This window comes from Arachis hypogaea, chromosome 2, assembly GCF_003086295.3.
Source record: "Arachis hypogaea cultivar Tifrunner chromosome 2, arahy.Tifrunner.gnm2.J5K5, whole genome shotgun sequence".
NCBI classification, from domain to species: Eukaryota; Viridiplantae; Streptophyta; class Magnoliopsida; order Fabales; family Fabaceae; genus Arachis; species Arachis hypogaea.
The window spans coordinates 12,281,221-12,295,241 of NC_092037.1; positions in this window are offsets into that span (position 1 = coordinate 12,281,221).

Genomic DNA, 14,021 nt, shown 5'->3' on the forward strand with positions numbered 1-14,021 from the left:
AATATTGTTTTTAATTTCATTTAAAAAATATAAAGTGAGAATCACACTTTACTAAATAATTAAAAAATTAAAAAAATATATTTTCGTTTCTTAGTAATTGTTGGGCATGATTTATGGTTAATTTATGTTTAGTTCTTGACTTAGCTTGATTATTGGATTTGGAAGTAATGTAGTATGAATTTTAGTTTATCAAACATTTAGACTTCATATTTTACAATTATTAATTTTTTTTTTCAATTAAGAACTAAAAACAAACACTGAACCAAACCACTTTTGATTAGGTCTGATTTGGTTCGGTTGGAAGATCAACTATATAACAGATTGGACGATGATTTATTTATAGGAATTAATTTGATCAATTAAATTGATGTTTTTGTCCAAATTCAAACTAAACCGAACTAATAATACTCCTACAAACAATATTAAAAGAAGAAATACGAGTATGTTATTCAACTAGCTCTAATATGAATGTTATTTTATTAATATTTTAAAAATTTAAAATAAATAAATAAATAACAAGTGGTGAAAATTAGTCTGCTTTTAAATATTTCATTTCACCATTATTTGTCCACTTTCACATTATTTTCAATGTTATTTTTATTTCTCGTAAGAGTGTCTCCCATATATCATAAATCAATAAATAATAAGAACGCCAATTGATGTGTGCTGGCAGCTGATGTGAAAATTTAGAACAAACGGGTAGTGGAGATTTAAAAAAAAAGAAGTAAAGATTAAAGAGAGTAGAGATTTTAACTTAGTTTATTTGTATTTTTTCATTAAATTTAATGTATTTCTAACCATAAGAATTAATTTATTAATACGTCGATTTCAAATTAGAGGAATGGATTTTTTCAATTTTTTTAATAATTGAGAAAGTAAAATATAATCTCTCACCATTAATTTTATAAATAAAATAAAAAATATTAAAAATTTAAAAAATACACTTTATTTTTTCATTATTAAAAAAATAAAAAATATTTAAAAAAAAAATTATTTCTCCAAACTAACAAACTCAAGTGTCCTAACCTTTTTCGAATGGAGTCAATCAAAATCAATTGTGGACAAAGACCCTTGCCATCAATGATCACCATCGACATATCAAGAAATTCCTCGTTTTCTTTTTTTTTAACATGCTCTGTGCGAATCAACTCCGTATCACCGTTGGGATTCATTTTCACACCCTATGCCAAATACGATTGCAACTATGTAGAGTTTATATATTGTGGGACAAACTGAAAAAATTTTTAAGACTAAAATTACTTCATCTGAAAAAAACACATCACATTTATCCTTCCTAGTAAACTTGGTCGCAAATTTGAGGATATTACCTCCTCTGTACAATCTATGTCTTTGCTACAAAACATGAGTATCACTTAATACACTTTTCTAAAATGCATATATAAGCATCACCATGCACCAATCCCATAGAACTGGGACAAATAAAAACATGTCCTACCTCACCGCAGATGAAGTTTGAGGCGAGGCTCTCGATAGAAAATATATTTAGCACCTAGACACAACGTACAACAAACGGCTACTTAGCCTCCTTCATTCACTTCGCATTCGTGCTCCATAGTAGATCTATACACTGAAAAGACAGTTAATAATTTTGCGAGTTCGATTGACAAATTTTCTGCCAAATGGATTAAGATCGATTGGGTTAAGTGATGCGAATCAAAGCTAATCTTAACAGACCACGGCTTAGTTTGGTCTAATTTTTACTTTTCAAAAGTAGCTTATAAAAGTTAATTTTTAAAAGATGATTTTTTAAAAGTTGTAGCATTTATGTTTGGTAAATCAAATAAAAATTAGTTTTTAATAAACATAAACAACATCAATTGTGTTTGGTAAAATAGTTTTTAAAATTTAAAAATATTATAATACACATAAATGTAAGTATTAAATTTGAAAATTAGTTAACATATGAAATTATATTAGACTTTAAATTTTGAAAAGTACAAGCCAATTTTAAAAAGAAAATGCTTTCAAAAATATTTAATCTTTTAAAAATTACAAACACAAGCACATAATTTTTTTATTTACTAAACATAAAATAAAAAATTTGAGTTTTTAAAAAACATAAGTACTTTTTTAAAAAATTTTATCAAATCAAGCTCACATCTGGTTATATATGGACATAAGAGATGACAATTAAAAATACCCAACTCTCACTGGCACTAAACCTTATAAAATTATTGTCTTTAACCGATGTTAGCGTTGTTGTGAAGCTAACTGCGATTACTGTCTAAGTTAAACAACATTGTTTTGCCTTAAAACGACGCTTTTTTTTTAACATGTATTTAATGCAACGAATTTTGATTTTTTAAATTTTAGATTTTATATTAAAGAATAAAATGTGATCTCTTATTATTTATTTTATAGATAAAACTAGAAAAATATAAAAAAAATTCAAAAATAAAAAATCACACTTTATCCTCTCAAATAAAAATCCAAAATTTAAAAGATTCAAATTCTTAAATATAACATCCCAAAAATATTTTGAGGTCTACAGTAGTATTCTTTTCCCATGGAAGACTTGGCCCTTTCTTAGATACAAATTAAAGCTTCTCTATTGTTAAGTTAAGGCCAATTTTCTGATGTTTATCACTTGATAATGTCGGATTTTTGTCGAATTTATTTTTTATAACAAATTTTATATATTTAAAATTAATTAATTTATATATTTTTAAATTAGATAATATTAACTATTTAACCTAGAACAATTAAACACCAAATTTTTTTTAAGTACCATAACAAATAACTTAACTTAATATAAACATTTTAAATTTTACGGCCACTAAAGATTTAAAAGAGTTATCAATCAGGGGTTATAGCTTGATTAGCTTCATTTCTTTCTTTTCTTCAATATGACTCTGTTGGATTTGAATTATTGTATGCTTGACAATTGCCCTCTCTAAAAAGTTAGCATTTATTTATTTGTTCAATTTCTTTTGGCATCAAATTCATCCGCCCTTCTCAGAGTTTATGGATTACCATATTATTTCAAAATTCAAACTTATTCGATGATGATGTTATATGACTGTTTTTTTACCAAAGAAGCAAATAAAAATTTCTTAGCAACATTAACTAATTTAATTTTAGCTCAGTGATGAGCTTATACTTGATTTGTAGTTCAATTCTAGTGGTAGAAAATAAATCTGATTCTTGGTATATATATGGATATATTCTTGCAAATCGATAAGTTGAAATTTGTGTATAAAACAAATTTGTGTTAATTTTTTATTTTGTATTTTAAGTTTTATCGGTATCAAGTTATTTTTATTTGAAGTTTAAACTTCATCTAAACTTATTCTTTTATTTGATTCAGAGTTCAGACTACCCGATTTTATTGTAATACAAAAGTAACGAGATTTTATTAGGTCTATAATTTGAATAAAAATCTAAAAAATTAGACCCAATCAATATTTATGATTTAATTTGAGACAAGATAAATATAATTTTACCTGACTCATAAATATCTCTATTAAATATATAGTAAAGACCTTAATTTTTAAAATTTTTTATTCTATAACTTTAATTTATGAATTTAGCTATAATGTGTTTTAAGAGTATATATTAAGAATATTATTAATAAAATTTTTAAAAAATTTTTTAATAAATACACAACATACAAATGCATGAAAAACTCAATTTTTATATTTTGTTTTTTATAAAAACTTTCTTAAAAAATAACTTCAACTTATGTCTTATGTATTTAAGACATATATTAGCTGTATCTTAATTTATTTCTATAAGATTTGTATTGGGTTGTGCTCAGCAAATTATTAGTACTGCAACTTAGATAGTTGGATATGTGATTTAGTTAGGACTCTCAATCATTATATTTTATAAAAAAAAAAATATTTTTATTTAATAATTATATTTAGATAGAATAATATAAAAAAATACTCATTTATTTTTTATTATGTTAAAATATTTTTTAAAAGATCTCTTTATAAAAGATATAATTGACTTTTAAAAAAAGATTTTTTTTGTATTTTTAATTTAACTTAAAAATTTATCAAAAATACTAAAATTTTAAAAAGATTTTCTATTGAAAAATTATTCCCATTTAGTGGCAGTGGTATCGAACCATAAACTACGTGAAATTTTATAAAGAGCGCGTTAATTTGTTTCAAGTAAGAACAGTCGTAATTGAATATCACACTGTACAAATAAATGAGAAATGTTAGGACAATTTTTTTTTTATGATTATTAGTCAATATTTTTGGAGTTAATATTTTACTTTTATATATATTATGCTGTTTTAAAATTTAAAATTTAGAGTATAAATCTTAACATTTAAAATTTAATATTGACTAAATAAATATTGATAAAAAATAATAAATTTTATTAATTATATTATATTATTCAAAATAAATTATTAAAAATGATTGAATTGCCTTGGACAAGTTATTAATTATTACAGTACTGTAATTTGAATCTGTGAGTCAATTTTAGAACAAAAAAAGATAGTATATTTTATCACACGTATTCATAAAATATTTTTATTTAAAATTATGTTTAAATACAAAAATATAAAAGTATTTATTTATTATATTAAAATATTCTTTTAAAAGGATAAAAATTATCAGTTTTGAAAATAATATTTACTTAAAAAATGTCAAAAATACAAAAATTTAAAAGACTATATATTCCCATTTAATGGCATCTAACCATAAATTATGTGAAAATTTATAAAGAGCGAGTTAACTTGTTTTAAGCAAGGGTATTGGCAGTTGAATATAACATTCTACAAATAAATGAGTGGTAGTTGAATACTTGAATATAACATTGTACAAATAAATGAAAGATGTTAGAACAAATATATTTTATCAATATTAGTTAATATTTTAAAAATTAATATCTTATTTTTGTATTATTAGAATTTAAAATTTAAATTTAATATTTAAAATTTAATATTGACTAAATGTAAATAAAAAATAATAAATTTTATTAATTATATAGTATTATTCTAATTCTAAATAAATTATTAAAGATTTAGATTACGCTAGGCTAGACAAATTATTATAATACTGTAACTTGAATCTATCAGTCAATTTTAAAACCAAAAAAGAGAGAATTTTTAATTATAAAAATACAAAAAATATTCATTTATTTATTTATTATGTTAAAATATTTTTTAAAAAAAGATAAAATATTACTTTTAAAAAAGATATTTTTGTATTTTTATTTTTACTTAAAAATTACAAAAAATACTAAGGCATTTTGAGATTGATATTATAACAATTTTGAACTTCGCGGTGGTCATTATCAATTGTTGCAATAAGATTGTTATGCACATAAAATTTAACACAAAGATAAATTGTAGAAATAAATACACCGAACTTATTCAAAAACGGTCAGTCAAGTATTAAGTTATAAAGACTAAAACAATCAACCATAAGGTATTGAATATCTAAAGTTTTGGTTAGGGGAGATTCTCATCGAGTGTGGTTTGTAATCATGATGAACCCAATACAAATACTCGTTCACCTGAAAAGTCAACCAGGTCTCCAATAGATGGCTGCAATATGTTGTCACTCAACTTCATTTTCTGAAATGTGGAGTAAAATAGAACATCGACACTGCTTTCTAGATCAAACAAGACTTTCCGAACTATTAGGTCTCCTAGTTGAATAGAAATGACAACTGGATCGTCTAGATTGAGTTCGGTTGAATTAAAATCGGATGGTTGGAAACTTGGAATGTCATTTCAGACAAGCTCGGCAAAGTCTAATGATTATTGACGGCTCTTTCCACAGCAAGCATAGTTCGGTAAGTACGTTTGCAAGCAGAGCTCGAGGCTCCACCACCAACGAAGCTCCTAGATATATAGTTAATCACATTTTGGAGTTGATTAGGTTGAGTTGTATGTGCTTTGTCTTTATCCAGAGAAGATTGACCTATAGAAGATAAATCAAATTGATGTGGGTTGCGATTTTGGATGTGGCCGCCGATGTATTTGTCCAAATGTCCTTGTCGAGCTAAGCGCTCGAGAAAGTCTTTGCTTACAACACACTCAACAGTAGTATGCCATATTTCTGGTGAAAAGCATAGTACTTTATTTTGTCCACATTCTTTATATCTTGGTAGGTTCTAGCCTTCTAAGGAGGTTTGATTAGCTTCGAATTCAGAATTTTTTTTTATGATTTTTTCTCTTTTGGTGTTGAACTGGGTATAAGAATCGTAACACGATGACAACTAAAAATGTTTCTTGTTGTCCCAAGTTTTATCATCATCCTTGTTGTTTTGATTCTTCTCGGATTTCTGAGTTTGGCGCAACTCTTCAACTTTTATTTGACCTTTAGCCTTCTCGCAAAACTCGGCTAAGGTTTTAGGTTTGGCCACTGTGATAGCTTCTTGGAATTTTTTGGGGCGGAGTCCACTTTTTATAGCATGCAGATGTACCTCGGGGTAAAGGTTTGGAATGTTCATCACCACTTTGATGAAGCGGGTGACATACTACTTTAAACTCTCTTGTTATTCTTGCTTGATAGTGTTCAGATAGTCGGAATCATGTAGATAGATGAAAGATGAAGCGAATTGATCTTTGAATTGCTTAGCAAGCTCTTGAAATCGTGAGATTGAACCTACAGGCAAAGATGAAAATCAGTCAAATGCAAAACCGTCTAAAAAGGTAGGAAAATAACGATATAAAATAGGATCAGAAGCACCGTTCACTATCATCATTGATCGGAACTTTTTGACGTGCTTTTTTGGATCTCCCATGCCATCATAGGAAGTCAAAATTATTGGTAATGCAAAGTTTCTAGGAAGTTTGAAATTCATAACATCGGCTGTGAATGGTCCAACAGTGTTGTCTAATCCGTCATCGTCATCATTTTGTTGGTCTTCCTCTAGTTGTTGAGTTTTCGAGATGTGTATCGATCAGAATTTTCTTCATCGTCGTCTTCTGGTTGCTCCTTATCATTATTTTCAATCTAAAATTGGTTAACTCGACTATTTGGTTTGTTATTCGTTGATTTTCTTCCGTCATACGCTGATTAGCTTGTTGTATCTCCGTTACCATCCGAAGAAACTTGGATGGTGTGGGAGGAGGTTGGTTAGCCATGAATAAGTATGGGAGTTTTGAGACCTAAAGAAAGAAGGATTTTGTGTTTCTAGGCCTCACGGTAGGCACCAATTGTTCTTGTAGAGGTTGGCCGCTGTATAGTTTGTCCACCAATGAGTGTCTTCAAACTTTCTGTTGGGATGAGTTATACGTCGGGAATAAAAAAACAAGGGGTGTCATGGTTACCTGCAAAAGGCACTCCAATATTCATGTCAGTAAGTGAATAATAGACTTTGTTGTAAACTGCAATGTGTTAAATAAATGTCTTACCTTCTTTTTATATTTGAGATGAAGTATTGGTAGTTACACTTTCAAGTAATTTGTCTTAATGGAGAATAATAACATGTTATAGCGTTACAATATTTCTTTTAATGCCCGTTATGATAACTGATCTATAACATATATAATCGAGTTATAACATTTAATCGAGTTATAACGACCATATCATTTAATATTGACTAAGTATTGATAAAAAATAATAAATTTTACTAATTACATAGTATTATTCTAAACACGTTATTAAATATTTAGATTGGACTATGCTGGACAAATTATTATAATATTGTAACTTAAATTTGTGACTTGTGAGTTAATTTTAGAAAAAAAAAGAAAATTTTTTATCAAAAGTATTTATAAAAATATTATTTTAATAATTATATTTAAAAATAAAAATATAAAAATACTCATTTATCCATATTTTTTCATTTAATGGCATCTAAACATAAGCTATGTATAAATTTATAAAGACCGAGTTAATTTATTTTAAGCAAGGACAGTTGGCAATTGAATAATGAATAGTGGAATGCGAAATGAGTGTAAATTTAATTTGCAGGTTTCTGTTAGAAGCAGATGTATACAAACTTCATTCACTATATTATTCAAACTGATCATCCCCGTTTGAATAATGTATACAATGCATTACGAAGGACTTCACTCTCCCTCGTGGTAATTAATATAATGTGAGCTAGCTGCCCAATGCCCACACATCAACTTTAACTTCTATGCTTCTTTAACTACATATTTTTGCCATTGTGAGATTATGCTGTTTAATATTTTCCAATATTTTTGAAAATCGACCAAAGAGATCCAAAAATAAATTTAAACTCCCCATCGTTACTCTTCTCTTTAAACGAGAAATAGTTAACACTTAACACTAAAAAAATACTACCCTTTATATATATATATATATATATATATATATATATATATATATATTGGATAGATAACTTAGTTATATAGGACCTAAGTGTAACGATGGAATCAAGTAATCAACTTATTTTAAACTTAAAATGGTTATATATACTAAAGAAAGACCACATCTTTTATATATTGGAGTCACTAATGTAAAGACGCTTAAAACATTATTTTTTAAAGACGTTTTTTAATAATTAAAATTCAATCTATATAAACAATTAAATTATGTTATTTTTATTAAAATTAGACTAAATAAATCGATTTAATCGAAAAATCGGTAAATCAAATCTTGAACTGATCTAAATTAATATTTTTTATAGAAAATAACTATAATATTCTTATTATAAAAAAATGACTAAAATACTCTTATTATATATATTAATTTTGAAAACTCTAAATTCTAATTCTATGACGACATAGAAAAAAGAAAAGAGTTAGGATTTAGAGTTTATATATATATATATATATATATATATATATATATATTTTTTTTTTTTAAATTATTTTCTATAATAAATATATTGTAATTATTTTTATAAAAATTATTAATTTAAATCAGTTTAAAATTTAATTTATTAATTTTTTGGTTAAATCGATTTATTTAATCTAATTTTGACAAAAATAATATAATTTAATCGATTATATAAATTAAATTTTAATTATTAAAAAGTTATCTTTTAGAAAAGATGTTTCAAACATTTTTATGTGAGTAACTCTTTTTATAGATTGTATAGATAGCTATAAGACTTGTAAGTGTGTAACTATGCAGTCAACTTATTTTAATCAAAGGAAGTTGATTATTAGTGTACCGCGAAATCAAGTATAAATGTGTAGGGTTTCCCGTTAGAATATGCATACAAATTACAAACTTCAAAGTTCACCAACCCTCCTATTCCATTTGCCAACTGGTAAGTTACTCATCAATATGAATAGAAATAAGAAATTGTATAAGCTTAATTATCTATATCCATGGGACTATCATGTGTCTTAAAAGTGCATATTAAAGTTATTATTAATAAAAATTTTTAAATTTTTATTTTAATAAATATCCAACAAAATACCTGAAAATTTTAATTTTTATAATTTCTTCTATACAAATTTTCTTAAAAAATAACTTCAACTTGTGTCTTTAAGACACAAATTATCTATATGAATTTTTTATTTAAATTAAATAATAAAATATTTATCAAAATATATAATATATAGTCAATTTACAATTTTAGATAGGCGTATACATCTTAGATACTGTGACAAATAAATCTTTCAAAATCGCAAATCTGGTAACAAGTTAAAAAAGAATATCAACTAGAAAGTTGGCCATAAATCAGGTACTGAGTGCCAGATATTAGCATAACCAATTTAATGTTAGTATACTTGTATATATATATAGAGTCACCAAAAATACTTGTATATATATATTACTATAATAATTTAACTATAATATTATATATTCGTATTATTATATTTGTATGGTTAATTAAAATATTTAATTTAAAAAAATCATGATTTAATTTTTTTAAATTAAAAAATTAATAATTTTAGTCCAATTTTACGTAATCGTATAGGCAAAATTTCTTGATACCTCAACACTATATTCATATATCAAGAGATTTTGCATATACAAGTAAAATAATACGAAAAAATTAACCGAAAAAATTGGACTAATATTGTTAATTTTTTAATTTAAAAAATTTAAATCGTTAAATTTTTTTAAATTAAATATTTAATTAACAATACGGCCATATCTCAGATGCTTAGCATTTGATTTATGCATAATTTTTTAGTTGTGTTATATTTTGGATGTACCAAAATAATTTTTTTTTTAATTTTTATACTATACTATAATATATTTAAAATTGTAATTATTTATATATTATACATTTAAATAAAAATTCCTTTAGTTAACCCTTTTTTTTTAAAATAGCTATACCCTTAATTTATCTTTATAAGATTTGTATTGGATTTTTTTTTTTAAAGAAAAGAGCTCAACACAATAAAATAAAGCGTATATTGTCAAAACACAAAAACAAGCAAAACAATAGAACCAACTGTCGATAAAAAGAAAACTGTATATCATTTTTGATATAGCCATCAACAAAACTAAAAACGGACACTCCGCCACTCGTGGCAACTAAATATGATCATGTGAATAATTTTATAAAAAATTTTAATTAAAAATTTTGCGAAATTATAAAAACGAGCAGAGTAATTAAATGTTTGATTTAAGAAATCTGAAGCTTTGTATATGATTAATCTACATGGTGCTCAAGGACCTGAGTTTAGTATCTTCTTTGTTAGAGTTCACGAATCATATTTATTAATGAATTTCCTTATAATATATAATAAATAATAATAATAATTTGTATGTATGTATGGATCTCGCTACCCTATATATGTTACTACTTAATGCTTTCCCACACTCATCTTTCTCTGAAACTACAAGGTAGCGACAAATATTTATTAATTCTTTTATTTTTTTAGATTCTTAATTTGATTATTATTATAAATGTGTTTGATTATAATTGAAATATAACTTGATATATGTTTGATTATAATATGACCTTTGAACATTGAGTTTGATTATAATTTTAAAATATAATGTTAAACATATTTGATTATTACCTTTAATAATATTTAATTATAATATTTTTTTAACTTTGATTTAGATTTTTATATTTAATTATAATATTAAATACATTTGATTATATTTGGATTTTGAAATATGATTAAGCATGTTTGATTATTACTTTTAATATTTTATTATAATCTGATTTTGAATTTTGATTTGTATTTGAGTTTGATTATAAAAAACAATTTTATCGCTGTTTTTGTTCGATAGCACACCCTTCACGTGACCCAAATAATAATAAAAAAAAAACACAGCCATAAGAGAAAATGAACCTCCTACTCTCCTAGCAAGATTACAAGGTGAAAAACTAAAAAAAAAAAGATTTAGATAGTCTAAATTTTAAATTTTATTTTAAAAAATAAAATATAATTTATTATTATTTATTTTATAGATGAAATAAAAAAATAAAAAATATTTAATAATAAAAAAATTTATTTTATTTTTTAAAATAAAAAATTAAAATTTAAAAGATTAAAATTAAAAGAAAATATAAAATTAAAAGGGACTAGAAGGGTGGGACCTTTTTTTTTTTCTAAACAAAAAAAGAATAAAAAATGAGAATGATGGTGGCCAAGGAATTGACGACCAGGATGGAGTGTCGCCCATGTGGAACGGGAGAGAATCAACGATCAGTGGCATATTCTCGTGATTCGGGCTACATTTTGATTTGTGTAGATCCGCGTCGTACATGATTGCATGCTGAACAACTTAAATAGTGAGTGGACATATGTATGCCATGGCTGTTGAGACTTGAGAGCTATATGTTTTGGCGCGCGTGAATGATTTATTATTATATTTTGTACCGTATAAAAAAATAAAAAATACAGTGGCTGATTTAAGTGCAAGTTAACTTATTTCAAGCAAGGACACTGGTTGTTGAATATTACACTATATAAATAAATGAGAAATGTTAGGACATTTGTTTTTTGAATATTAGTCAATATTTTTAGAGTTAATATTTTATTTTATATTATTATTATTTAAAATTTATATTTTAATACTTAAATTTTAATATTGACAAAATATTAATAAAAATAATAAATTTTATTAATCATATAGTATTATTTAAAATAAATTATTAAAAATTTGAATTGGATTATGCTGGACAAATTAGGGTTAAGTTCAATTTTGGTCCCAACGTAGAGGCCGAAAATCGATTCCGTCCCCAACTTTTTTTTGCTACAAAATGATCCTCAAAGTTTCAGTTTATTTTAAAATCGTTCTTTTTACCAAGTTTATTTTTTTTTATTAACAAACTACCACTCATTAAAAAATTATAAAATAAAATAAATATAAAAAAATAAAAAAGAAAGCAAAGAAATGGATACAGAGAAAGAAAGGGGGAGGGGGAGGGGGAGGGGGAGGGGGAGGGGAGTCGCACCGCTATACCGCCGTACTGCCGCCTGTGATCCGCCACTGCTCTTCCTCCTCACCCTCACCGGCCGCTTTTTCGCCACTGCTCTTCCTCCTCGCCCTCACCGCCCGCCGCTCCTCTTCTTCTTCTATGAATTGGATTTTTTTGTAAAATTTCTGAATTTTTTGTGAAATATTGTTGTTACTGAATTTGGTTTGAATTTGGAATATTGTTGGATCGGGGGAGAGAAAGAGGGGGGTATGCGAAGAGAATCGGGAGGATGGGGAGAAAAGGGAAGAAGGGGGAGGGAGGGATGTTGAGGAAGAAGAGGGGAGGGGTTTTATCGTAAAGTAAAAGAAAAAGGGGGAAGGGGTTATGCGAAGGGAGAAGGGGGAGGGGGTTCGGAAGAAGAGAGGGAAGGGTCTTCGCCGTCGTCGCCGCTGTTCTTCGCCGCCGCCATCGCTGCTCTTCTTTGCTCGATGGCCGTTGCTCGTCGTCGTTCAGGTGGCTCGCCGGATTCTGCTTCTGCTTCCATCATTCTTCTTCTTTTTCTTTCATTCTGCTTCTATTATATTTGTTGATTTTTTATTATTGTTGTTTCTAGTTGATTCTGATTCTGATTGATTATATTGTTTCATTGTTATTGTTGTTGTTGTTCTGTTTCTGTTTCTGCTCCTGCTTCTTCTATTTCTACTTGATTCCATTGTTGATTAATTGGTAATTTATTGTTATTGTTGTTGTCTTGCTGCTGCTTCTGTTTGATTAATTGTTATTGTTGCTTTTGGTTCTGTTTCTTCTTATGCTTTTGCTGGTGCTTCTGCATAATTTTGGGAAAGAAGGGAAAGAAGAGGGGAGGGAGGTGCTTCTGCTGGTGCTTTTGCATAATTTTGGAGAAGTAGGGAAAGAAGAGGGGAGGGAGGGAGGGAGGGATATTTTCGTCTGAAGGACGATTTTAAAACAAACTAAAACCTTGGGGACCATTTTATAACAAAAAAAAAAGTTGGGGACGAAATCGATTTTCGACCTCTACGTTGGGGACCAAAATCAAACTTAACCCGACAAATTATTATAGTACTATAAATTGAATATGTTAGTCAATTTTAGAACAAAGGAAAAAAAAGGAGTACTGCTAGGAACCAACTAGGGTCCAGTCAACTTCTACCAATTTTATAATGGATTGAATCTTAAAGTTTGTCTTAATAAAGTAAGTTAATATACATGAATGTTTCTTTTGCTATGCATCATGATGTTTTTTTCATACTAAATAGATATTTTTTAATGTATTTTTCTATTTTTTAAGAATTATATGAATTTTTTAAAATTCTATAACTGGACATTTCTTTTCTTAAGCATTAGAATATTTTTTTATATTAAATAGATATTTTTTATTGTATTTGTACCAAGTGACGGTGATGGAAGCCAATGAAAACTACGTGAAACCATTCACGGTGGATGACATAGATTTCTACTCCGGAGAGAGCTACTCAATCTTGCTGACCACAGACCAAGATCTGACCAAAAACTATTGGCTTTCAGTGGGAGTCAGAGCAAGAAAGCCAGCCATCCCACAACAAGTCCTCACGGCTCTCACCCTTTTTCACTACAAAAATATCTCCGTCTCCGTCTTTTTGGCCTCTCCGCCACCTGTCACCCCGACGTCAAAGAAGAAGTAACACAAATACAGCAAAATCCAAGGAGATAGACAAGCATCATTTCTATGGTATTCTCTTGAAAAATCAACCTATTACCGCGTTCTCATAATTCGTTGT